The following is a 26836-nucleotide window of genomic DNA, read 5'->3' on the forward strand; positions in this document are numbered from 1 at the left end:
CAGCCCCAGACCATCATGCTGCTACCACCACCATGTCTGACTCTTGGTATTATGTTCTTGTTAGGAAATGCTGTATTAATTTTATACCAGATGTAAGGGGATGCACAACTTCCAAAAAGTTACATTTTTGTCTCATCAGTTCACAGAATATTTGCCTAAAAGTCTGGGGGATAATCAAGATGTTTTTTGGTAAATGTGAGATGAGGCTTTGTGTTCTTTTTGGTCAGCAGTGGCTTTGACCTTGGAACTCTCCCATGGATGCCATTTTTCCCCAGTCTCTTTCTTATTTTTGAATCATGAACACTGATCTTACCTGAGGCAAGTGAGGCCTGCAGTTTCTTAGATGTTGTTCTGGGTTCTTTTATGAACTCCTGGATGAGTCGTTATCATGCTCTTGGGAGTAATTTTTGTAGGCCGGCCACTCCTGGGAAGGTTCACCACTGTTCCAAGTTATGTCCATTTGTGGATAATGACTCACTGGAGTTCCAAATCCTTAGAAATGGCTTTGAAACCCTTCCTAGGCCAAAAAATGTATATTACTTTATTTCTAATCTGTTCTTGAATTTTTTTAAATTGTGGCATGATGTGTGGTTTTTTGTGATCTGTTAGCCCTTGTACACACGGTCGGAGAATCCGTTGGAATTTGTCCTATCGGACCGTGTTATCGGATAATCCGACTGTGTGTGGTATGCATCGGACTGATTCCATCGGAACATCCGTCGGACCCAATTTTCCAACTTGTTTGCAATATTTCCCGACCAACTAGGCCAATCGGACATACTCCGATCATGTGTAGAGAATTTTGATCGGACCAAGTGCCACGCATGCTCAAATCAAATTCCTACATCAAAGCTATTGGCTACTAGCCTGAATGTAGTCCCATCGTAAAGAAATTACGTCATCACGTTCTGAAAGATCGGATTTTTCGACAAATTTGTCCGACCGTGTGTATGCAACAGTTTCGGACAAGATCCGACGGACAAGATCCGACGGACAAAATCCGACGGATTTGGTTGTCGAAATCTCCGACCGTGTGTACAGGGGCTTAGTGTGCTTCACTTTGTCAGACAGCTTCTATTTATGTGATTTCTTGATTCAACAGGTCTGGCAGTAATCAGGCCTGGGTGTGGCAAGTGAAATTTAACTCAGCTTTCTAAAAAATGATGGGTAATCACAATTCAGTCATGATTCAGCATGGGAGGGGGCAATTACTTTTTCACATAGGGCCAGACAGGTTTGTACAGCTTTAATAAATTAGATCATTTCAAAACTGCATCTTGGATTTACTCGGGTTATCTTTGTGCAATATTAAAATTTGTTTGATGATCTGAATCATATAAATGTGAGAAATGTGCAAAAAAAAAAAAAAACTTTTTCATATAACTGTACATGTAAAAATCTGCTTTTTTTACTAGATAATTACTTAGAACCCCCAAAGATTATATATTTTTTAATAGCAAAGGCCCTGGAGAAAAAAAATATTTGTGCACCAGTTTATCAAATGCTAATATTTTGGAAAAAATGCATAATAGAGATGATCAGGAACAGAAGTTCCACCTTCATCTCTATGGTGTACTCACCCGATCAGCCACTTAAGTGGAATGGGTGGAATTATTATTATGGCCAGGTCCGGAGTTAGAAATCATGGGCCACCGTACAGCCTACCCGATGGTCCCCCCCACGCGCGACAAAATATCAAAACAATATTTTCACAAAGAATACTGTATTTTTCGCTCCATAAGATGCATCTGACCATAAGACGCGCCTAGGTTTTAGAGGAGGAAAACAAATATTCTGAGTCAAATGGTGTACTAAAATTGTAGACCAAGGAGACAATAGCCATCTGGCTCGAGTTGACAGGATGGGGTGCATTACACCACAGTATGCTTGTATAGAGGCCATCAGCGACATGAGCACGTCTTTCATCGTGACACATCTTAGATGGGCTGGCCTATAGTTGGAAACTGTGTAATGGGGTCTGAAAGAGTGGCAGGAGGGTGCTGTGAAGGAGCAGTATGCCACATCCATAAGAGGGGAAGATACATCTAGCTCCCCAGAATCCATGCGGGGTCTAGATTACCACTGGGCTTGTGGAGGGAAATAAAGAGTTAAAGCGGGAGTCCACCGGGACTCCGCGTTTTTTTTTTTTTTAAAAGCCAGCAGCTACAAATACTGCAGCTGCTGACTTTTAAAATAGTGACACTTACCTGTCCAGCGAGCCCGCGATGTCGGCACCCGAAGCCGATCGCTAGGTCGTCTGTCGGGTCCTGCCGCCGCCATCTTGGGTATGGGAATCAGGAAATTGAGCCTTTCGGCTTCATTTCCCGGTTCCCTACTGCGCATGCGCGAATTGCGCTGCGCAATAAGGACGCTCCCCGCTGCCTCTGGGAGCTGTGTGTTTCCCAGCAGGCAGCGGGGCACTTGCGGGAAGGGGCGGGCACTTGCGGAAAGGGGCGTAAGTTACGCCCCTTTCCGCAGAGAGCTGTCCCGGAAGTGGGTGCAGTTACCTGGATTATCCAGGTAACTGCACCCCCCTCCCCCCTGAAAGGTGCCGATTGTGGCACCGGAGGGGGGGAGGGTTCCGATGAGCGGAAGGTCCACTTTAGGGTGGACCTCCGCTTTAACCTCCAGGGCCTGGTTGAAGTTTGCTCACCTGAAATGACAGGTTCTTCTGAGCCTGCACTTGCTGCTCAAGCCAAGTAGGAATTCCAGCAGCTGACAGTGCATTGTGACTCCCGCCGCCATTTTGGTGAAGGCCGCTCTACATGGTCGGGTAGAAAGCCATAATTTTTTTTTCACTGGCGGCGGGTCTTGGCGGCATCTCCACATGTCTGGACGGTCAACAGGGTATGAGCATGCCAGGAGGCTAGATGGATCGCTGCTGGAAAAGTCCAGGGCTGTGATGATGAAGCCGATTCCCTGGTGCAGAGCAGAGCTCTGGATCTATTTGGCCATACTACTCGGCGGCAACGGCGCTTGGTCAGTATTCACTCCAGAAGATGTAGAGAATTTTTTTTTGGGCGGGGGGGTGTGTCTTATGGAGCAAAAAATACGGCACATGAAAATCATTATTGGTGGACGCATTCTGTCATACTTAAAAAATATATAATTTCTGCCAGCAAAGCCAAAATTCTCCACATATTCTATCAACTCCCAGTTCCAATCCCCCTCCCAAAAATATCACACCCCCCCCCAATCCCACCCCCAATTCAAATCCCATCTGAATCCCCCTCCTAGCACAAATCTCGCTCACCCCAAAAAAAAAAAAAATCACCCTATCTAGCACACATCCTCTCTTTCTTCTCAAACTTTGTATCCAAGCACTCCTAGCACAACTCTTCTCCCCCAACCAACCCCCCCCCCCCCCCCCGCCAGGACAAATGCCTCCAATCCCTCCTATTAGCCAAAATTCCCCCATACCCTTCTGGCACAAATCCCCCCCCCCCCAGCACAAATCTTCTCTTTCTTCAATCCCCCTCCTAGGACAAATTCCCACAAATAACTAGCATAACTTCTCTAAATTACCTTCCCAGCACACATTTTTCTTTCCTACCTAAATCCCCCACCTCCCCTCCTAGCACAAACACCCCATCTCCTGGCTCAAACCCCCCCAACCCTCCTCTCCTAGCACATATCCCCCCATCCCCAAATCCCTATTGCACTTCCCAGCACAGATAGCCGCCCACCCCCCCTTCTCCAACTTATAGGGGGAAGCCACTACAAAGCCAGGATGAGGTGCGCGGTGGTGTGCTCTTGCCTCCTGTCAGAAGAGTGTTTATCTATGCAGCACAGGATCGCTCTTACTGTAGTTTGCACTGTACACACACACTGCCCCCTATCTCTTTCAAGGGCTGCTCACCTTCCGGCAGCGGGAAATATGGATATGGGGCGGTGTGTGTGTGTGTGCAATGCAATCTTCTACAGTAAGAGCGATCCTGTGCTGTATAGACCAGCGCTCTTTTGACAGGTGGCAAAAGCACAATACAGTGCATCTCCGGATCCTTCTGGCTCTTTTCTCTCTGCCACTTCTCTCACTGCTCCAGCCTCCAGGCTGCCATCTCCTTCTCCCTGCTGCGAGTGCGGGCGGGGAAGGAGTTGAACAGGCACAGCACATCAATGACAGAAGGGCCAGCTTGGAGGGCAGAACTGAAATCTGGCTGGGCAGAGCCCACCCTAGCACCCCTGTAAATCTGGTCATGTGTATCTCTCACTCGGCAACTGAAAGCCGGTGGGAGAGGGGAAGAAACCAAATTTCAGTTCCTGGAGGGAGAAACACACATGGCATCGTTCTGTCATGCTTCATTCTCTGCTCCACCGATCCTCCTGCTCTTCTGGCCCCTCTGTTGTCCTGGTCCCAACTACAGGAGGGCCGGTGGTCCCTCCCCATCAGTGGCTCTGATTGGAACTGGTAGTGCTATAGGTGGCTCTACACTAAGCCATTTTCCCTGACCACTCGTATAGAGGCGACCATAACAATACATTGGTTTTTATACAATTGGTTGATTTGTGCGATACACAAGATATAATGTCCAGTATATAATCATTCCAAAAAGTTAAAAAGTCTCACATATGTTGTGATGCCATACTCAGAAGGAGTAGAATAATGTTTTTGGGGTGTAATTACAAGTATGCCCATGCTGTGTGTGAGAAATATCTTAATTGACGACTTTGTATAGAAAAAAAATCATTTTTGGGGAAAAAAAATTACAATTTCAAAAGACTTACTATGCTGCTTAGATTTTTGCCCCCCCTCTCTGCATCTACAGTAGGCTGTGAAAATGTCGCACGTGGTATCCCCATACTCAGGAGACTGTGTTTGCTTAATTAATAAGATGTGTGACTATATGTCTCTGCAAACAAACGTTTATATATGTTATACAGTTTTTATAGGTGATTCTTTTAAAGTCTTTATAGCTCATCAAGGTAGAGTTACCTATGAATGATGGTCCAAGAATTATTGCACTCACTCCAGTGTGCGCTGCAATACTTAATATGAATGGCATTGTTGTGCACCCAACATGTGCTTTTTGCATTCATAGGTGCAAAAGTACAAAAAGGTACAAAAGTTTAGTTTTGTATTATTTTAATAAACCTTACATTTTAAAACTTTTTTTTAACCTAACTTTATTACTGACCACTATGTGATAGCATAGTACAGGTGACAGTTCTTTTTAGGGAGACATCAGGGTCCCTAATGTCACCCCTACACTCTGCAGAAGCCGATCGCCCATAGTCTATGTTCAATCAGCATTTTTCCTGGCCAGAGTGATTAAGGCCCCTATGGCTAAAATACATTGGGGGAACTGCTGGGCTTTTATAGAGGCGTGCATTTTTATTCTAAAGTGTCAAGAAATTTTGCGCTGGGTAGCGTACGGAAGTGCAACATATAAATTTGAAGGACTGATTAAGGCAACACATGAAGTATTCACAGCCCAATTCTAAATTTTGGACACAATCATCAGATATTTTAATGCACTTAACCAACATAACCAACAGATACAGTATAACAAAATGTTATTTTTCATTTTTTCCGGCTGAAAACATTTTCAGCAAAGACAATACCTGCTGATCTTGCCAGAAATAGGGTCAATTCAACTTCAAATAAGCTGAACTGAAAGCACAATTATTCTTAAAGGATAAGTTTACCTTTAGTAACATGTTACTGGGTATTACCAGGGTGTAACATGTTACTGAAGCACCTGTTGACACCCCGACCTGATCCCCCATTGTAACAGCAGGCAGGAGATCTTCCTGCACTTGCTGTGACAATTCAAATTCAATGCAGCCATGGGCTTCACCCACACAGCCATGTCATTCATTCAGAGTTCTGTGAATTAATTAACTACAAGTACTGTCAGCCATTGTGACAGACAGCTTGTAGTGCTCAACGAACTGTGAGGGAGCAGGTGAGCGCTCTCCTAGTTCATTGGTCTTCCTGGAGTTCAGGACCTGCCTCCCAATATGGGAGAAATAAGCAGACAGCTACGTACTCAGAGGCCCCTTTCACACTGGGGTGGGAGTGGCATTGGCGGTAAAACGGCGCTATTTTTAGCGCCACTTTACCATCGTTTTAGCGGCGGTATTCAGCCACTAGCAGGGCTGTTTTAACCCCCGTTAGCGGCCGAAAAAGGGTTCAAATCGCCTGCAAATCACCGATTTGCCAGCGGTATAGCCGTGCTGCCCCATTGATTTCAATGGGCAGGAGCGGTGAAGGAGCAGTGTATACACCGCTCCTTCCCCGTCTCAAAGATGCTGCTAGCAGGAGTTTATTTAATGTCCTGCCAGGGCACCACTCCAGTGTGAAAGCCCTCTGGCTTTCACACTGGAGACACAGCTGTTTTAGGGCGCTTTGCAGGCGCTATTTTTATCGCTGTAATGCCTGCAAAGTGCCCCAGTATGAAAGGGGCCAGAGTCTGCAGGAGTCTGGAACTGCACCTATGGTCTGCTGATCATAGGTGCAATACTTGCAGGAGCGTCCAACATTTTGACCTTTCTGGGCCACATTGGGAGAACAGGAATTGTTTTGGGCCACAAATAAAATGCGCTAACAAGAAGAATAGCCGATGAGCTAAAAATCGGACAGATAAGAAGTGAACAGTCATTTTTTTTTTTTTTTTTACGATTTTTATTATAAGACCCCTTTCACACCAGGGCGTTTTGCAGGCGCTATAGCGTTAGAAATACAATCCGGCCATTTTGTCATCCTTCGCGGTATCTGGCTGGCGCAGGCTGTGACTCTATGCGCCCTCTACGCCCCGAATGTCCGCCAACACCGATTCTTGTCTGGCGTACTCTCTCGCCTCTTTAGATCGCCTTCCGAGCTTCTGGTGATAGGGGGGGACTTCAACCTTATTCCGTCGGTTACACATGATCGCATGGTGGTGAACCCACAGGCATCTCAAACTAGGGTCCTGAGGGACTCGACGTTGTTCCGCCAGCTCACCAGACGACGCGCTCTCTTTGATGCCTGGCGTACTTTACATCCACGGGACCGCCAATACACCTTTTACTCGGCCCCGCACCGCACCCACTCACGTATAGACCACTTTTTTGTTAACAGCCACACACTGAGGGCTGTCCGTGCAGCACACATATTACCCATTTCTTGGTCCGACCACGCCCCGATCACCCTGACGCTAAATATTGGAGCCCCTCTTCGCAGGCCGTGTAACTGGCGACTGAACAATTACCTCCTGCAGCATTCCCCGGCCAAAACGGAGCTGGAATCCACGCTCCGACTGTACTTTGCCGAAAACGACACCCCTGACATTTCTCTCCCCACCCTTTGGGCGGCCCACAAGGCGGTTGCCCGGGGTCGCTGCCTTGCTCTCTCCTCGGGTCTGAAGAGAGATGCACAGGCCGCTAGGCGGCTGGCTGAGGGGAGGCTGAAGGCCCTTGAGGCTAAGCTTCAGGGTTCTCCCTCTCTGTCACTGGTCAAGCAAATAGTGCAGGTAAGACTAACTCTACGCGATCTTGCGCTTGGTTCGGTTGAAAAAGCGCTTATCCGCCTACGACAGCTCTACTATGATAAGGGCAATAAAGCGCAGACTCTATTGGCCAGGAAGCTGGCTGATCGCACGCAAGCCTCCGCGCCCTCCCAAATTAGAAACCGTGGGGGGAGACCTTTTGTCTCACCCGCAGGATATCGCAGATACATTTGCTGACTTTTACACGGACCTGTATAACAAGAGGGACATTCCCCATAACCCACAAACCCCTGACTTAGCTGACCGCATAGCCAATTACCTAGCTGACGTGACATTGCCCCAGGTGCAGGACGCGGAACTCCAGGAACTGAACGCCCTCATCACCGATGAGGAACTGGCAGCGATTGTAAAGGCGCTCCCAGCTCACAAATCTCCGGGTCCAGATGGCTTCCCGTACGAGTACTATAAAATGTTTCTACCCATCCTGAGCCCATACATGACCAAGCTGTTCAATTCCTACCTTACACAGGCCCCGGTCCCAACGGAGATGTTGGCTTCTTTTATATCCCTTATCCCTAAACCAGACAAGGACCAGACCTCATGCGCCAGTTATAGGCCTATCGCACTATTGAACTCAGACCTAAAGATCTTTACGAAAATCCTGGCCAACCGCCTCAATACAATCCTCCCTGCCCTGGTCCATAAGGACCAGGTAGGCTTTGTACCTTTCCGGCAAGCAGGTGACAACACCAGGAAAGTTATTGACCTTATTGACGTAACGAACAAGACTGGTCGCCCCTCCCTGGTCCTGAGTCTAGACGCGGAAAAGGCGTTTGATCGCCTGAGCTGGCCCTTTATGACGGCGACTCTAACTCGCATGGGTTTCCGGAGCCCCTTCCTACACGCTATACAACACCTCTACACCACCCCCACTTCTCAAGTTAAGACCCCGTATGCAATATCTCCGACTTTCCCTATCACTAATGGCACCCGCCAGGGCTGTCCGCTTTCTCCTCTGCTGTTTGCTCTCTGTGTCGAGCCCCTGGCGGAGGCCATTAGAAGAAACTCGGATATCCGGGGTGTCTCGGTTCGGGGCAGGGAATTAAAAATATCGCTCTTCGCTGACGACGTCATCCTCACTCTGACCCAGCCCAGGACCTCCTTACCCAACCTACACACAGAACTTAGCCGATACGGGGGCGATCTCGGGCTACAAAATAAACGCTTCCAAGTCGGTAGCCCTCCCACTTAATATGCCCCTAGTTGACGGGGCTCATTTGCGCTCGGCCTTCCCCTATCGTTGGGAGACTTCCTCTCTTAAATATCTAGGGGTTCATATTACCCCATCCTTCCACACTCTATACCAGGCCAACTACCCCCCCCCCTCTATAGGGAGATCAGGGGACTTATCCATAAATGGAAAACACACCATATATCTCTCACGGGGCGGATCGCGTCCATTAAAATGGTAATCCTCCCCAAACTCCTCTACCTATTTCAGACACTGCCTGTCCCGATCCCCTACGCACATCTCCGTATGCTCCAGAAAGACTTATTAAAATTTGTATGGAACTTTAAAACACACCGGGTCCCCGGCACGGTTCTCACTGCCTTGCGCTCGGATGGCGGTTTGGCATTCCCTGACTTGATTAGGTACTACCAGGCGACGATGCTCCGGGCGATAGTCTCCTGGTTCCCTCAACGGTCATATAACAAGTGGTCGGAGATAGAAAAAATATGGTTAGCCCCAGTACACCCGAATAGTCTGCTCTGGGGGGCGGGGGTGGCGATTGAGCCGAACCGGTTATTGGGCTCGATGGCTCACCTCCGTCAGCTTTGGCAGAGGCTGTCTCGTCACTGCAAGCTACACTCGGAGTCGTCCCTGATGACCTCGTTCCTTTACAACCCCATGCTCCCAGACAGCCTGACCCACCAAATGTCCTGGCCCTGGGCGTCCCGAGGTCTATTTCACCTGGGACACCTGGTGGATCCAAGATCGAGAAAGTTGCTCTCCTTCTCGGAGCTCCAGGCCAAACATGACCTCCCCCGACAGACGTTCTACAGTTATCTTCAAATAAGACACTTTGCACAAACCTTAGCCCCGAGACTCCAATTCTCCCCGCCCTCCCCATTTGAGACGATTATATTGAACGGACGGAATGGCAGGGGGTTGATCTCGGATATATACCGCATTCTCAGCTCACACCACTCCCAGGCGAGGGGCAAGCATAGGTATATGTTGAAATGGGAGAGGGACCTGGGAGAGGAGCTCTCCCTTGAGGATTGGCAGGGGGTGTGGCGACAGGCAGCCAAATCCTCTCTTTGCACCCTTTACAAGGAAAATGCCTACAAGATACTCTTCCGTTGGTACCGGACCCCAGAGGTACTGCACAAAATATATCCCTCCACCTCTGATCGTTGCTGGCGCTGCTTAAAAGACAGAGGTACCCTGTTCCACATATACTGAGCTTTCCCCTCGATATCCCCTTTCTGGACTCTGACCCAACAGCTCCTTGGCCGCTTGCTGGGGGTGCCCGTCCCGTTCGAACCCAAGTTCTTCCTATTTGGCCTGTCCCGACTTAAGCTAGCTAAACCGTCCCGGAAGCTTCTGAGACATGTTCTCACAGCGGCCCGATGCTTGATAGCCCTCCGTTGGAAAAGCCAAACGGCCCCAACTATGGAAGCCCTTTATTCTAGAATAAAGGACATCGAACTCATGGAGAAAATGACTGCCAGAATACGGGACAAGCTGGAGGAATATGATCTGGTTTGGGGGAGATGGCGGCTGCTGGAGGATTAGGGGCGCACCGAGTTAGGTACGACAACGTGGATCACTGGTTTTCTCTTCTTCATCTTTTTTCTGTCTTTCTTCTACTGACTTTGCCTATTGCTGCGGCGGACTCCTGCCGCTCTACCTTAAGTGTGTTGCATAGGACTTATGGCGGAAATTACAGGGCCTCTTGGGCTTGGGAGCGGGCAGTTGACTGTGTGTGTCTCCTGACCCCCCGCTCTTGGCCAACCACATTATTATGTTTTGCTGCACGTGCCCATGGCCCGTTATCACAGGTAGCGTGCTTATTCCTGACTTTGTTATGTTTTGTAATTGCATTGATGCTACTACGCTTCTGTACTGCTTATCTTCCTATGCTGTTAATGAAAATAAAGAAAACGTTATTTAAAAGAAATACAATCCGCCCTAAAGAAGCTGCACCATTGTCTGTAGTGTGAAAGTCCTTCGGCTTTCACACTACAGCGGTGCGCTGGCAGGACGTCAGAAAAAAGTCCTGCCAGCAGCTTCTTTGGAGCGGTGAAGAAGCGGTGTGTTTACCGCTCCTCCACCGCTGCTCCCCATTGAAATCAATGGGGCAGCGCTGTAATACCGCCAGCAAAACGCCGCTATTGCAGCTTATTGCCAGTGGTTTTAACCCTTTCTCGGCCGCTAGCGGGGGGTAAAAGCGCCCCGCTAGTGGCCGAAATGCGCCGCAAATCCGCCGTTTTACCGCCGACGCAATGGGCAGTGTGGTGTGAAAGGGGTCTTAAAGTAAAAGGGGTCAACAAAGTAGTGCGGTATTTGAAACCGTTTTTGATAAACTAACACATGAATATCTTGTTTGATGGATGTAATAGAAATTCTCAATGAATTCTCAAGGTGCTCATCAGATATTTTGGTTTTAATTTTGCCCTTCGTGACCTTTATCCTTGAAAATAGTTGCTCACAAATATAGGTGCTGCTAAAAACCGATGACATGAATAAGGCACGATTGTGAAGAGTGGGGTATTTTAATTTGGGAAGATAACATTTATAAAAGTCCAGTAAAGAGATCCTGTCCATTTTTTTCTTTGGGTACATGTGTTCGCAAAGTGTTAATTCCCCCCAAAAAACTAAATTTTCAGGTAGGTTTATGATTCTGTGTTGGGCTACATTGATAGCTATCATGGGCCACAGGTTGGAAACCCCTGCTTTACAGGCTCTTAAAGAGGGATTCCACCAAAAAAAAAAAAAATATTAAAAGCCAGCAGCTATAAATACTACAGCTGCTGACTTTTAATAAATGGACACTCACCTGTCCCGGATTCCAGCGATGCCGGCGGCCGAGGCCGATCGATCGCTCGGCCATCGGCTGCTGCCGCCACCATTCTAGGTGAGGGAATCAGGAAGTGAAGCGAATTGGCTTCACTTCCCGGTTCCCTACTGCGCATGCGCGAGTTGCGCCGCGCAATAGGAAATCTCTGCATTGTCACTGGGACCCGTGTGTGTCCCAGCAGACAGCGCGGCAGGGCAGGAAATGGCGTAGACTCCCACGGGAGTCTATGCCCGGAAGTGGGTGTAAATACCTGTCTTTGACAGGTATCTGCACTCCCCTCCCCCCTGAAAGGTGTCAATTATGACACAGGAGGGGGGGAGGGATCCGATCAGCGGAGGTTCCACTTTAGGGTGGAATCCCGCTTTAAGAAAAAAATAAATAAATTAACATTTTTTTTGGCCTGCAAAAGCTGAACTTAGCCTCTAACTGCTTTTAAAGCCCTGTACACACTATCAGATTGTCTGCTGAGTTTTTCCTTCAGATTTACCAAAACCATGTAGTAGAAGGGCCTGCCTGATTGCATACACATTGAAACTCCTAAGGTTTGACCTCATATTATATGGTTTTGGTAAATCTGAAGGAAAAACTCAGCAGACAATCTGATAGTGTGTACGGGGCTTAAAGCGGAGGTCCACCCTAAAATGGACCTCCGCTCATCGGAATCCCCCCCCCCCTCCGGCGCCACAATCGGCACCTTTCAGGGGGGAGGGGGGTGCAGTTACCTGGATAATCCAGGTAACTGCACCCACTTCCGGGCTAGCTCTCTGCGGAAAGGGGCGTACGTTACGCCCCTTTCCGCAAGCGCCCGCCCCCTTCAGCAAGTGCCCCGCTGCCTGCTGGGAAACACACAGCTCCCAGAGGCAGCGGGGACCGTCCGGATTGCGCCGCACGGCTCGCGCATGCGCAGTAGGGAACCGGGAAATGAAGCCGAAAGGCTCCATTTCCTGATTCCCATACCCAAGATGGCGGCGGCAGGACCCGATAGACGAGCGAGCGATCGGCTTCGGGTGCCGACATCGTGGGCGCGCTGGACAGGTAAGTGTCACTATTTAAAAGTCAGCAGCTGCAGTATTTGTAGCTGCTGGCTTTTAAAAAAAAAAAAAAAACGCGGAGTCCCGGTGGACTCCCGCTTTAAGTTGTTTTCTGTAAACTACTTATTCCCTTTCTTAAATAGGGCTGATTTTCCTTCACTTCCTTTTCAAGAGAAGCTAGAGGAAATGGCAGAAAATCTGTCCAAATGAGGGAAAATCCTCTCTTAGGCTATGTTGACACTAGTCAAAGCTCTTACAAGCGATCTGTGGCAGATCACTGTCAGTTGTTCAGGAGATCCTGCCACCTCCTGAATGCCATTTTTTGTTTTTTTTGTCGAACGGCAGTGCATAATTTGGCCAATGCGCTGCAACCAAGAACCAAGCATTTTGCTTACTGTTGCAGCACAGAGATAGTGTGGTTTATTTACTAAAGCTGGAGAGTGCAAAATCAGTCTCTCTTCTGCAGAAAAAACAGATTCCAGGTTTTATTGCCAAAGCTTAACTAAACAAGCTGAGGTTAGAAGTTGATTGGTTTCTCTGCTGAAGTGAGACTGATTTTGCACTCTTCAGCTTTAGTAAATAAACCCCATTGACTTAACGGCCAATTGTGACGGTGGTGCCACCTGTCAACTCAACATATTGCATAAAATTAGCTGCGGCATGAAGCATCACGGCCACAGCATTGGAATAGCCTTATTCATCTGTTTAGCTTTTAGGTGAGGGGCCAGGGGGCAGTAAAACTACAGCTCAGCCACCCATGTGAAAGAGACCTTAGGCAGCTGTCACCAGAGCAGGTGTTTCCATTGAAAGCTTTTCCTCACCTTGTTCTGGTGACAACTGTAAAAATTTCAGATTTTGCAACTACAGGGGGAGAATCCTCCCAACGGGGGCACAGACAGCAACAACAAGTGGACAGGTGGGCTAACCCTTTTCTTTCTTACTCAATCCAAAATGAAAATAAAATGCATCCCTTTTTATAAAGTATTCAGTTCCTGATTGGACAAAATACATGTGGTACTTTGTCCTATCTTCCTAGATGCCTTGTAACACTAGCTGCAATGTCGGAAAGGGTGCCCTCTCCCCTGCTTGAAACTGCAGCTAGCAAGGAGACAGCTGCTTTGCTAGTGATCACCTGTCTCCAGCTTTCAGCACATGTCCAAGGCAACTATGGGCAAGAGCTATGCCGAGAAAGGTGAGGTGTGTCAGTCATCCCCTCCCTCTGCATTCCACATGCCGGTATTTGCCTCGGGCATTTTTTAAATTTTTATAAGAAAAATAATCCTAAAGTTTTAGGAAGCATGGATGTTCAGTATGGATGCAATTCCTCTCGTCTTTTCTATTTGATATTCCTTACCAGTTCTGAAAATCTGGTTTGGGGTAAGCTAGCAGTACTGCAAATTTTGTCTTCTGTGGATAATTTCAGGGCTGTCTTTAAGGCAGGGCAAAAGGGGAAACTGCCCCGTGCCCTGTCATTGTTGTGGGGCCCAAAGAAGCTGCCTCATACTTGCCAACTATCCCAGTTTAAATTCATTTGTCCTTTGAAGTTTTATGCAGGCCATACACGGTCGAATTTCGAACGAATTTTCTTTTCAAAATCAGAAAATTCGTTTTTTTTGTGATCCAATGATGCCACCATTGATTTTCGAAATTCGGCCGACCAAGCCTTCAATTTCACCTCATGTTGCTACAGAAAAGAATTTTCTTGGCTGGGAATCTTCTTTTCTCTCCGTACATTTTCTTTTATCTCCGTACATTTTCTTTTATCTCCGTACATTTTCTTACGTTTCTCGCACGATTCTCCCATCATTGATTAGAAAATCGTTCGTTTTTCTAAAAATTTCCAACATGTCCGATTCCTCAAATTTTATTTCTGCACGAAAATCGGCTGTTGCTGCAGCCCACTAATGGTGCGAAATTCATACGAAAATTCTTAGATACGATTTTCGAAAGAAAATTCTTTCGAAATTCGAACCGTGTATGGCCGGCATTAGTCCTGTGCTGTGTCCTAATACCACAATGTGAAGTGCTGGTACTAATGCTGCCCAGCTATGCCTTATTGTTGTGTACAGATGACTCACCTGTGTTTACATGTAAATAACCAGCATTGATATGCAAATAGTGGCGGCACTCATAAGTAAATAGCTGCAGCCAGTGGCATTGATATGTAAATAAAGGCGGCATTCGTATGTATATCAAGCCCCCCTGCAGTGAGGAGATGATGTGCTGTAACCTCTAGCAACCAATCAGTGAGCAGTAATACTGTACAGTAATCGATAGCAACCAATCAACAAGCAGAAATCATTTGCTGTAACCTCTAGCAACCAATCAGTGATCAGTAATACTGTACAGTAATCGATAGCAACCAATCAACAAGCAGAAATCACTTGCTGTAACCTCTAGCAATGAATCAGTGAGCCGTAATGTGTGCTGTAACCTCTAGCAACCAGTCAGTAAGCAGTATTGATATGCTGTAACCGCTGGCAACCAATTACAATTGCTGCCTGATCTGATACAGTAAACTGATTTTAAGTCTAACTGCTATTTATTTTTGTCTCAGTGCAGGTGGAGAGTGAAATTGCATGGGGGGCAGGGCAAGAAAAATTTTGCCCAGGGTCCAATCAATATTAAAGATGGCCCTGGATAATTTAGATCATAGTTGGAAGGCTTCTACCTTTGGTTTGGGATAAACTGAAGGAGCAGGAGCCACAAACCCTAAATCAGTCTTCTGTGGATGAACCAGAAAACATCAGTAAAAGGTTACTGTATACAAGTTGTAGATTTACTCTCACTTTCTGCCTGGTAAGACGTTATCATTAGGGCATAAACTGAGGATACATCTCTAAACCCCCATTCATGATGCCTGAGCCTTCTGTTGTGCAATTCTTAAAGCACAACAATGCTCAAGATGAAAAATCCCATGATTTTGATGCGCCAGTTAACACCTGAGTGCTGAGTCACTTGATGCCCGTCACAGAAAGCTCAAAAGGTGCACGAGCCTCTTTGAGGCATTTTGGCCCTTAATGCATTGGTGGGGAAATGTGTGTTTAATCTTGATTTTGCTAATTGTAGAAGTTGTGTGTGCAAGTTTGAAAAAAAAAGAAACTCTGAATCACCTGGATACTCTCGCATTAAGCATGAATGGGGAACTACAGAGCCCTAGTTAACAGTAAAAACCAAACAAGAGTTCTAATCCTTCCCCACTGTATCTAAAACTAGAAAAACTTTTTTGATTTGACACACATTTAGCATTAAAAACAAAACGGAAACTTTATATAGTGCAGCTTATCAATGCTTACATTTGCTGTTTGCATTTGTTTTCCTTTTTTTGGTTTATTTCCTTTTATACTTTTTACCTGTGATATAGACAGTAACATACGTCTTGTCTTAGTTTGCCTCCACACCACTGGAGGAGCAAAAGGAGTCCCCTTTGGGCAACAGCATTTGACTGAGAGTTGAACTCTAGCTAACACTTTTGCAAAGTGGTTATAAACCCCGTTACACCACTTGTACCTAGAGGTAAGCTCATAATAAGGCTTACCTGTAGGTACTGTAAATATCTCCTAAACCTGCACGGTTCAGGAGCTATATACCATATACGCTTGCGCCGTATGTACACTGAAGAAATGGCTTGCTTGTGCGGTTTCTTCACTAGCATGCTGTGACCGATGCATTTTAGCTCATTATGCCTTTTGTCTTACAGGGTTTTTTTTTTTTTTTCCAGACTTACAACCACTTTAAGCAATTACAGCAACTGTTTTTTCCTTTTGGGATAAAGGTTTTACATTAATTAATAAAAGCTGGTCACTGTATTCATTCCTGTTAGTGTTAAATGGTTTTAATTGCCACTTTTGCTGAACAGATTGGTCTGTTAAAGGAAATTGAAAAAGAACAAATTTACTTGATGGATCAACAGGTGAAGGAAAAAAGATCTAAAAACAGCCATTGGTAAGCTACATACTCTACATAGTTTCATAGTTAGGTTGAATAAAAGACACCAGTCCATCCAGTTTAACCTGAGTGAGTATCTACAATTGTCCCTATCCCTGTACATTGCACACTCACATACATCCCTACCCTCAATGAGCCCACAATCCAAGGTCCCCATTCATATACTAGGGCCAATTTTTGGACAGAAGCCAATTAACCTACCTGCATGTCTTTGGATTGCTTTTGGATTTAACTCTTTTGCTGCAAAGTTGTTCTTATGCTTTTGTGCCTACCTAGTGTGGTAGTACGGAATCTCCAATCCTGGGACCGGGTTTTGGGAACAGCCAGAAGTCTGGCTGCATGATTGCACAGGTGGGTCTTGGGCTTAAAACAAAGCCAACACCATGGTTCTGGGATCCACCCTCCCGAGGAGTCCAGGCATGTAAGGGAGAAGAAGTGTGCATGTCTGCACAGGTCGGTCTGTCAGAGCAGACAGAGGGTCCAAGCTTGTGGGCTGAAAGAGAAGCTGTTAAAGAGTGCTGAGGTACTGGGTGTACGGGAACTCTGTTAAAGAGCCAAGAGGGCTGCAGCAGAAGTCTGAGCAGCAGTGCTGCTAAAGAGAGCCAGGTGGCTTGGTATTTTTGGTTCTACATACATTACTGCTGTGGAAAGCTGAAACCCCTGTGTGGGCAACTATTTTGTTATCTGACTTTTCTTTCTTTAATAAAAGTGGGCCTACGAGCCCTTAAACGACATCTGGTGTGGATCCAGCTCACTGGTAAGCTCTACCTTTAAGCTAAAATAACCCCCAAATATTACAAGTGGTGGAGAATGCGGGCATTAGATGGTGGAATCCGGGTCCTTGCTCCACAGTAAGTTCAAGTCAGGAACTATTGGCTGTGTGTGGAAGTGCAGCCAGGCAAAAGGCATTGCGTGTTGCAGGTGGTGTACCTGTGAATGAAAAGTCAAATTTTTTTTTTTTTTTTTTTTTCTCTTGCTATGAACTGTGTTTGTGTGCATGAGACAGCACAATCAGTGTGTGCAATGTGCAGGTGAGGAAAGCTTGCATTAAGAGAAAAGCAACTTGCTTTAAAAGAGACCCTTTCATTTTCCTGGACTGTTTAAAGTTGTTCTGGAGTCTCTAAGTATGGGGCGGTCAAAGCTCTTAAAAGAAGCCAGGTTTGCTGAAATGAGAGACAGAGCTCTGTGGTTGGAGGGGTTGTTACCGCCTGAACGAGCCCCATACATACCTGATCAGAGTTTATCAAGGAGAAAAATGGCTGGGGTTGTCCCTAGCAACACTGGTGCAATGAGTGCACAGGTGACTGCTGTTATGGAGAGTCCACCAGCATTTGAATCTGCAGTGGATTGGTGCAAGCGGCATTTAGCAGCACTGGACCAAGCTACAGAGGAAAGGAAGCCAACCCTCAGTGCAAGGGAAAAGCCGCTGGATGTCCATAACTGGAAGAGGGCGGTTGTTGCCCCTGGCAAAGCTGCTGCAGTTAAAACAACAGCTATTGTGAAAGATGTGAATGTGTCACAGCATGAGATGGGATCCAGCAGAGAGAAGCCCATGCGATATGCAAGGAGAGAGGCTGATCAAAGGCTTAGGATGAGAGTGGTTGCCCATAGCAACGCAAAGGAAGCCAATCGGGCTGTCTCTGTACCATGGGCTATGTCTAATAAGGATCGTGGAAAGTGGCTTAAGGAGGAGCCAATTTATCATGTTGGAGAGAGCCAGCAAAGTTCTGCTGGGAGAGTGCGGTCTCCCATGGCAACCGGAGTGAAATTTATGCCTGAAAGGAGCTGCAGTAGAGGTTTGGTTCAGCGTCCCCACAAAGAGGCCTGTGCATTCCGGCCAGCTGGGAATCGCCAGGAGAGAATCGCTTTTGGAAAAAATCATCCAGTACCATGCCTGGAATGTGGCCAGCTGGGGCATGGCATGTTTTCTTGCCCTAGGTTGTGGAATACGGCTGGAGATAATGTTGCTGAGAAAGTTTTGTCTGTAGGCCCAGATTCCGGTGAAAATATGTTTGCAGTCACCCCTAGCAACAAGAAGTTACCTGTTGTGCCTGCAGGGGGTGCTAAACGGTGGGAGATGCCTGCTGTGGTTTCATCCCATGGCCACCAGGAGGAGTTGGCCAGTAAAAGTGCAGCAGAGGACTGGTGCATAAGACGACGTACTCAAATGAAGATGGTGACCCCAACTACTGCGGTGGGTAAGACTGTCTTTAATGAAATGATGGCTGGAACTGCTGATTTCATGTATAAAAGGACTGGTTACAAGACTGTCCATGATGATGTGAGAGTGACCCCAGTTAGTGGGGCCACTGAATGTGCACTTGAGAATGACTTTTCCCTATATAGTGGGAATGCAAGGGTTAAAATCCACATAGAACCTGTGTTGATGTCTAAAAGTGTTGTGTCTAATGACTATCAGGCTCAAGTTGACCATGGGCTAGGACAGCCTACAAATGTGAAAAATGCTATAAGTGTTACTGTTAATGAAAAGTTTAATGCTGTTGGGAAAACTTTTGCTCTGAAAGAACCTGGGGTTATCAAAAATGGGCGGTTGCCTGTAGCAACTGGTGGTAAGACAGCACAGTTGTCCACAGGAATCTCCAGGGAACTTCATGTATTGGAGTCAGAGGTTGCCCTAGACAACTGCGATGTCACTCTGGTGGGACAGAATGGAACTGTAATGTGTAATGGTAATGTGTTAGTGCAAGCTGCTAGTACTAAAAATGTGCAGGTAAATGGTGGATTAACACAACCTGTGAAAAATGCAAAGGTGTGTGAGGCTTATGAAATGCAAGCTGAGCAACGTGGTGAATATGGTGTATTGCAACCTGTGCTACCACAGTCTGACATGATTTACAATGACTGGTGTAATGAGTCTGCAACTAAGCCAGTCTGTTCTTATGTGTCTCCTTGGGCAGATGGATCGGTGCTGAGGAGTACCGATGAAGGGAGCGCACATACAACAGATTGGGATAGTTGGAGCAAAAATCTTATCTCCCTGATAGATGAGGCTTTTATGCACAAAGATAAGGTGGACACGGTTTCTGCTGGGCCAGCAGGAGGGGCTGCAGAACAGCTTGTACCTGAGGGCGCGGTGGCTGCTGCAGGGATTAACCCTGGTGAGCAGGATGAACCAAATAAGGGCACAGCAGAGACATTGTCCGTGACCCACAAAACTGAGGTTGACATGGAGTGTCAACGTGACGTCACTGGTAATGTTCTGGAGCAGTTCACTGATGCTGAGCCTGAGAAGTTGGGTATGAGTCCAGCAATTGGCAGCGCTCTGGTGGAGCACCAGGCTGTGTTTACCTCCAGCCGGGAGGAGGTTCCGTTAACCGTCGCAACTTTTCAAGTCTCAGCAAGTGAGTCTCTCTGCATCCCCAGTGTCATGAAAATCCCCAGGAAGGACTTAGGTCTGGAGTCAAGGGCCTGGTTATTTACCAAAGCATTAAAAGAGATGCTTGAACTTTGGGATGTACAGCCAATCTATACTAGTGTGTCTCCTCCACAGTCTGATGGGCTGGTACTGCGCAGTACCACTAGGTGGAGCACTGTATGGCAGGCTGTACAGAGCAAAGTAAAACGGGACAGGAATGGTTTATTCCTAAATTTGCTAATTTTGTTAAAAGTTGCTGCTATGTATGCTGCTGGACTACGTGCAGAAGAAATATTTGAGACAGACTTTGGAGAAGTTGTAAATAAGCCTAAAATGTCTGTGGATTCACCTCCTAACAGCCAGATGGGAAGCATTTCTGCTGCTATGGTTCAGGGTGGTGCTGGTCAGTTATCGATTAAGGGCGCGTTTACTGCACCGGTAGAAAAACCACATGAGATGGAAGGGCCAAGTGTGAACCTGAAAGCAGCAGAGATCCTGACCAGGGCTCAAACAAAGGTGGTTAAAGAGACTGGGGTCCCCAGTCCAGTGCTTGGTTTAGGTGACAAACCTAATAAGGTCCCCGGGACAGGGGAATGGGCAAGGAGCGTGGTAAAAATTGTATGTGGATCAGACGAGAGCTTGCCTGTTCCGGTGGATAAAAATACAGATGGCATCAGAACGGGTCAAGTGATAGGACAGCTGCCTGCAGAGTGGGTGAACCCAGGGGAGGTGGCGTCCTGTGAGGTTCCTGTGGGTGATGGCGGCCCTCCAGTATGTGTGCCCTCTGCAGACTCTGCCCTAGCAAATTTTGAAAAAAAAGGCATTGGTGACATGTGCAACATTGAGAGGTCTAATGTTGGTTTGAATATGTCTGTCAATGATGAACCAAATAATGTGTTAATGGTACATGATAATGTGGTGTCCAAAGGTACAGGTAAACCTGGTAATCAGTTAGTGACTGCTGCGTCAGGTACCAGAAATAAGAGGTGGGTTTCCGTTCTAAACACTATAGAAATGGGCCCCCTACAGTCTCAGAACAGTGCTGCTGAGAGAGTTTTGGGGAAACCTGGGAAACTGAAGCGTGGAGGCAGAAGGGTTGGTAGAAAGACCAACGGGAACCCATTTAGATTTCAGGAGAGGAAGTGCTTATGGAAATTCATTCGGAAGAAAAGTTGGGAAGGTCGCATCAAAGCTCATAGCAGAGTGACAGTAAGGCTTAGAGGGAGACACCAAAGGAGGCATTGGGTGGAGTTCCCCGTTAGGAGAAGCGAGGTTGGACAGGAGGGTACTTCTGTAAATGGTATCTGGCACAGAGGTGCCAAAAGTAACTTGGGTGTTCCGCCCTCGGGGTCGAAACAAAGGGGGGGGATATGTGGTAGTACGGAATCTCCAATCCTGGGACCGGGTTTTGGGAACAGCCAGAAGTCTGGCTGCATGATTGCACAGGTGGGTCTTGGGCTTAAAACAAAGCCAACACCATGGTTCTGGGCTCCACCCTCCCGAGGAGTCCAGGCATGTAAGGGAGAAGAAGTGTGCATGTCTGCACAGGTCGGTCTGTCAGAGCAGACAGAGGGTCCAAGCTTGTGGGCTGAAAGAGAAGCTGTTAAAGAGTGCTGAGGTACTGGGTGTACGGGAACTCTGTTAAAGAGCCAAGAGGGCTGCAGCAGAAGTCTGAGCAGCAGTGCTGCTAAAGAGAGCCAGGTGGCTTGGTATTTTTGGTTCTACATACATTACTGCTGTGGAAAGCTGAAACCCCTGTGTGGGCAACTATTTTGTTATCTGACTTTTCTTTCTTTAATAAAAGTGGGCCTACGAGCCCTTAAACGACATCTGGTGTGGATCCAGCTCACTGGTAAGCTCTACCTTTAAGCTAAAATAACCCCCAAATATTACACTAGATAAAAATAATTTTAGACCCTAATATCACCTAAAAACTTTATATATACCTCCCAACTTTCTGAGATGGGAACAAGGGACACCTATTAGAAAAAGTATGTAGGCATGGGACACACCCCTCCCATGCCCCCCTTAAAGGATAATTGTAAAAAGGGGGGGGGGGGATTGGTTAAACCCACAAGTTCTTTTTTACTACTACTATTACTTTATATTGCAAATGTTACCACAGCGCATACAGTGTAAACCACATTCTCGAATAATATTAAACCAAAAAAAAAAAAGCATAAAGATATTAATAAAGAAATTAGTCCAACTGAAAACGTGAAAAATATCTTCTTTTCAACAGTGATCTACTTAGGGAACATCCATCCTCCAATAAAGTACTCGGTGCTCAAAAGTTCATGATAAAAGTGCTGAAGCGCTCCAGGTAGACATGAAGTGCAGTGTGGCACACACCCCTCTTACACCCCTACTCACCACAGGAAATGCACTCTCAGCTTTTCAGTCTGGGGGTCAAACTTGCTTATATATGGCTGCGGGGGGGGGGGGGGGGGGGTACCACAGATTTTCTCTTTTCTTTCTATATTCCCAACTTGCTGCTTCTATATAACATCAAATTTCCACCAGGCTCAATAAAAAGAGAATTCTCATAGTGTAGTATTTTAGAATTTAATAAAAATGCAACATATAAAAATACACTTACAGAGTTTCAGACCTTGATGACACCCTGTGGGAGGAACGAAACACATATACACAATTTCCAGTTCCCTAACCAACGATGTCCCTTCTGCCACCCGTGAAACGCATGCGGCGAACCGAGAAGAGCCCTATTACCATGCAAAGCGTGTGTTTTTGTCTGAAACTCTGTAAGTGGTAGTAACTGAAAAGATGAGGGTCGATTTCTTCGGATGAGCACTCAGACAGCAAGGATAATTTGCCACAACAGCCCTGTGGCAGTTTTTAATTGTAAGTCTTATTAACTTGATGCACATGAAGCACAAGTTCTAGTTGACACTTTTCCAATTTGTAGCAAATTTGCGTGGCAAGTCTTTAGCAAGAGCAAAGTTGCAGTGGTGAGTCTACAGCAAGAGCTCTACAAGTTTACAGCATGAAAATTCAGCCACAGTGGCCCCTGCGGTGGGATGACTAATGCACAGCATAACTGAACCAGAACTTGCAGCAGACTTGCAGAATGTTTGCAAAGAAAGTTGATCTGAAGTCATGCAATGCGGACTTGCTGCAATTTTGCAACAAACTTGTGAAGCCTGGCAAGTCCAGCAATAGCTTAGCGAATCAAACTTGCAGCTCGATTGCTTGCTATATGGGTAGGAGAACAAGAAGGGTGTGTGCCCCTTTATTGCCCTCTGTGTGCCCCTCTGGAACTGGTGCCAGTCTGTGTTGGTTGGCCTGCTCTCTGCTGACATATGTTGTGTCTCCAGCTGAGTTGCCTCCCCTCCCACACCACCAGCTTGGGTAAACTAAAGGTACCAGCAAGCCAGTTTCTGCCCTCTTTCGACCACCACCATCACTCCTAATATCCGCATTTGGTGAAGCTGCCACTGATGGGGGTAGACTACAATCATGAGCATGGCATGTATTATTACTAAGAGCATCACCAGGCACCCTATGGTATGTATGTAGAACTAAAAGTCCCTGGGGGAAAGTCACAAGCCAAACCGAGATTAGCAATCTCCCATCAGTCACTGGTGATCACTTCTATAGCAGTGAAAGGGACGCTGTGGCTTTCTGTGTGAGCTAGAACTACAACTCCTAGCAGTCTGATATCCAGGAGTACCCCATTGTACCAGTTTCTATAGTAATACATTGCTGGGACTTTCAGTTCCACACTGAATCAATTATTAAGCCGTCAAGAACCACAAGTCAAAGCATTCTCTGCTTGCCTGAGATAGAGGTCAGCATGCTGAGATTTGTATTTCCCCATAAAGAACAGCAGTAGGGGACTCTGCAGCTTATGTGGAGTCTTAGCATAACCACCCCCAGGGTCCCTTGCTGCATAAGAATAGTACTACTCTGCCACAACATTCACTTACCCCTGACCCGGGTTGTCCTCACTCACAGTCCGCAGCCTCACACATATCCCAGCAGAATGTGGGCTGGGCACAGTCATCTCCAAGGCCAGCCAAATCAAATGGCAAGCCTCGCAGGCTCTGCCCCTCGGGGTTGTTCAGTACCCCAATGAGAGAGCCTAAACATCACCTGCTGGGGGAGGAAATAAGGAGAGGGATCTCTGTCCCTGTCAAACAATGTTTTCCTTGCCTGAAAGTACAGCTGAGCTCCTCAATCCCCCAACGTTAGTGATACATTCAGCACCGGGCACCTGCGGCACTGGCTGCCTAGCCATGAACGGCCTTAATTTCCAAGGACAGGGCTGAACATCTTTTTAAAATCTGTGACTGTCCTGGCCAATTCAGGACAGTTGGAAACTATGTAACGTTAATATTAGGGCACCCAAACACAAAATACTACCCACATTTTTGCTAAAATATAAAAGATAAGTAAATAGATACCTAACATGTCAAGCCTTAGGCTGCATTCCTATGGATGTTTAGTCACCACTGCACCAGCTATGTGGACAGTGAAAGCTAATCATTAAGACCCTTTTCACACCACACCGCCCATAGTGTGAGCCGGATTTGCGGCACATTTCGGCCGATTTTACCCCCGCTAGCGGCCGAGAAAGGGTTAAAACCGCTGGCAATACGCTGCAGCGTTTTGCCGGCGGTATTACAGTGCTGCCCCATTGATTTCAATGGGGAGCAGCGGTAAACACACCGCTCCTTCACCGCTCCAAAGAAGCTACTGGCAGGACTTTTCCCTGATGTGCTGCCAGCGCACCGCTGTAGTGTGAAAGCCCTCGGGGCTTTCACACTACAAACAATGGTGCAGCTTTTTCGGGTGGATTGCAGGCGCTATTTCTAACGCTATAGCGCCTGCAAAACGCCCTGGTGTGAAAGGGGTCTAAGGATTAGCTCAGGCGTGTTCACAACACCACGTGCCCACGCCCGTCAGGAAGCTGCCACTGTGCCGCGCTAATCACAGGCATTGAGACATTTCCAGATCCGCAGCTGCATAGATCAGGAAATGTCTCACTACCTGTGTCAGCTTCCTGGCGGGCACGTGGAGTTGCGAACACTCCTGAGGCCATCCACACAGGTAAATGTAGGGGCAGCCCGTCCAATAAGGGTGCACGGGGGCGCGGTCCCCTTTCAGGATGCCTGATGCATTGATTCCAATGGGGGGAGGGGGGTTTGAAGCATCGTTTAGAGCCAGGGGCTCTAATAGGCTTTAAAATAGGGTGGGCTCGGGGCACAGAGAAGGCCAACGGTGCCCACCCAGATATGTAACAATAGCGAATAAATATTCGCTATTTTAACACTGATCCTCCTCCTGGCTAATCAGGAAGCGTGGTAGTTAGACCAATCATGCAACTGGCTGAAAGGACAGGCGATCCCCCATTGGACACCTAGGAGGCCGCAGCTATGGATGAAAGGACACAGGAGCTGCTTCCCGATGCCTTCCATCTAGGTGGGGTAAGACAGAGAGTAAGCAGGCTGGAGGGTGTGATGCGCCGCAGGGAGGGGGGGGGAGGTTGCCACCCCCCCCCCAAAAAAACAAACACCAGGCGCCACTGGGTAAATGCAATGGAGATGGGGGTTTTGTGTGTTTGTTCGCCTTTTCGTTTTCTGTAGAAGGTGAACTCACACATTGAGTAATCTTATACATTACAATCTTTGTTGAATTCTATGCAAGTGCACAGATCCAAACACAGACACCCATGCATTTGAAACTGTGTACTGGCTCCAGCACGCAGGGCTGTCTCAATAGTGTCATGGGCCCCTGGGCAAAGTAATTCACTGGGGCCCCTACCAGCCTGGCCCAATATACGCACATACTCTCACAGTAAAAACTATAGGGGGGGAGTCAGGAGGGCACAATACTGGGATCAGGAGGGCACAGTACAGGTGCTGGGATGCTGCCCGGGACATGGCCATCCCGGGACAGCTTAGTAAAAAGCGTGACTGTCCCGGCAAATCCAGGACAGTTGGCAACTACTGTATGATGTAATGCAAGATTTTCCCATGTGCCCAGTGCCCATGGATTAAGAGAGCCCTGCCAGCACCCATGTCAAATTTTGGGTCTGTGCAGCTGCTTCCACTTCTATGGGCTGCGTGGACCAATGCTCTGAGGTGGCTTCACACACAGCAGCTCAGATCAGAGGATGGGTCTGAAAAAGCCCTAAATTGTTGTGTGTTATATGAAGGGATATGACCATACCTCTACATCTAACAATGATACATCAATGGAGGCCAGTTCTGTCAGGGGAGGTGGGTACAGAATGCAATCATAGGAAAAAACACAGCATTATCATACATACCATACAGCAGGGATATGCAATTAGCAGACCTCCAGCTGTTGCAGAACTACAAGTCCCATAAGGCATAGCAAGACTCTGAGAGCCACAAGCATGACACCCAGAGGCAGAGGTATGATGGGACTTGTAGTTTTGCAACAGCTGGGGGTCCCTAATTGCATATCCCTGCCATACAGCAACAAAATGCACAGCACTGCTACATGCTCTCTTATATGCAACTCTATTCCGGTTGTGCAGTCTATATGACCTCATTTCATTTCATTTAGGCAGAAATAAAACCCCAAAATGCCTCCTAATAACACTCACCTCTATTCCTTGACTTCTGCTCTGTTACTGACTGAAATGCTCCCAATGACTCACAGGGAGTCCACATGACATTACACTGCACACACCTCCTCGCCGGTCCTTGGCACTCTTTCGTTTCTGATTTTCCTCTAGAAGACGGATCCCCATAACGCCTGAGCTGTCACAGTGCGATACTCAGATAGTTAAATGGGAGGCCCGATCCTCAGCTTCTGGGCGGCACTTAATGGTAACCACGCCCGCTTCTTAAAATCCAGTGCGGTTTGGTTTCGGTTTCGTTTCTTTTTCCTAAACAGCCGAAGACACTGCAGAGTATCTTCTGTCTAAGGCGCATGCGCGCCAGAGGTCCTTCTCTGTCTCTCAGCCCTCTCTGCATT

At 47.2% G+C, this 26836-nt stretch overlaps 1 protein-coding gene across 1 annotated transcript in view; it reads right to left on the bottom strand.

Moving 5' to 3' along the window:
• The window catches only part of LOC143987598 (interferon-induced, double-stranded RNA-activated protein kinase-like), a 329449-nt gene extending 302833 nt beyond the window's left edge, over positions 1–26616 (bottom strand). The window contains exon 1 of the mRNA XM_077486452.1: positions 26463–26616. The gene's annotated coding sequence lies outside the window, so the exon portion shown is untranslated. The remainder of the gene's footprint in view (positions 1–26462) is intronic.
• Positions 26617–26836: the final 220 nt, after the last annotated feature.

Source organism: Lithobates pipiens, unplaced genomic scaffold (assembly GCF_037356315.1).
Source record: "Lithobates pipiens isolate NorthernLeopardFrog02 unplaced genomic scaffold, aLitPip1_a1.2 Scaffold_18, whole genome shotgun sequence".
Classification (NCBI taxonomy): domain Eukaryota; kingdom Metazoa; phylum Chordata; class Amphibia; order Anura; family Ranidae; genus Lithobates; species Lithobates pipiens.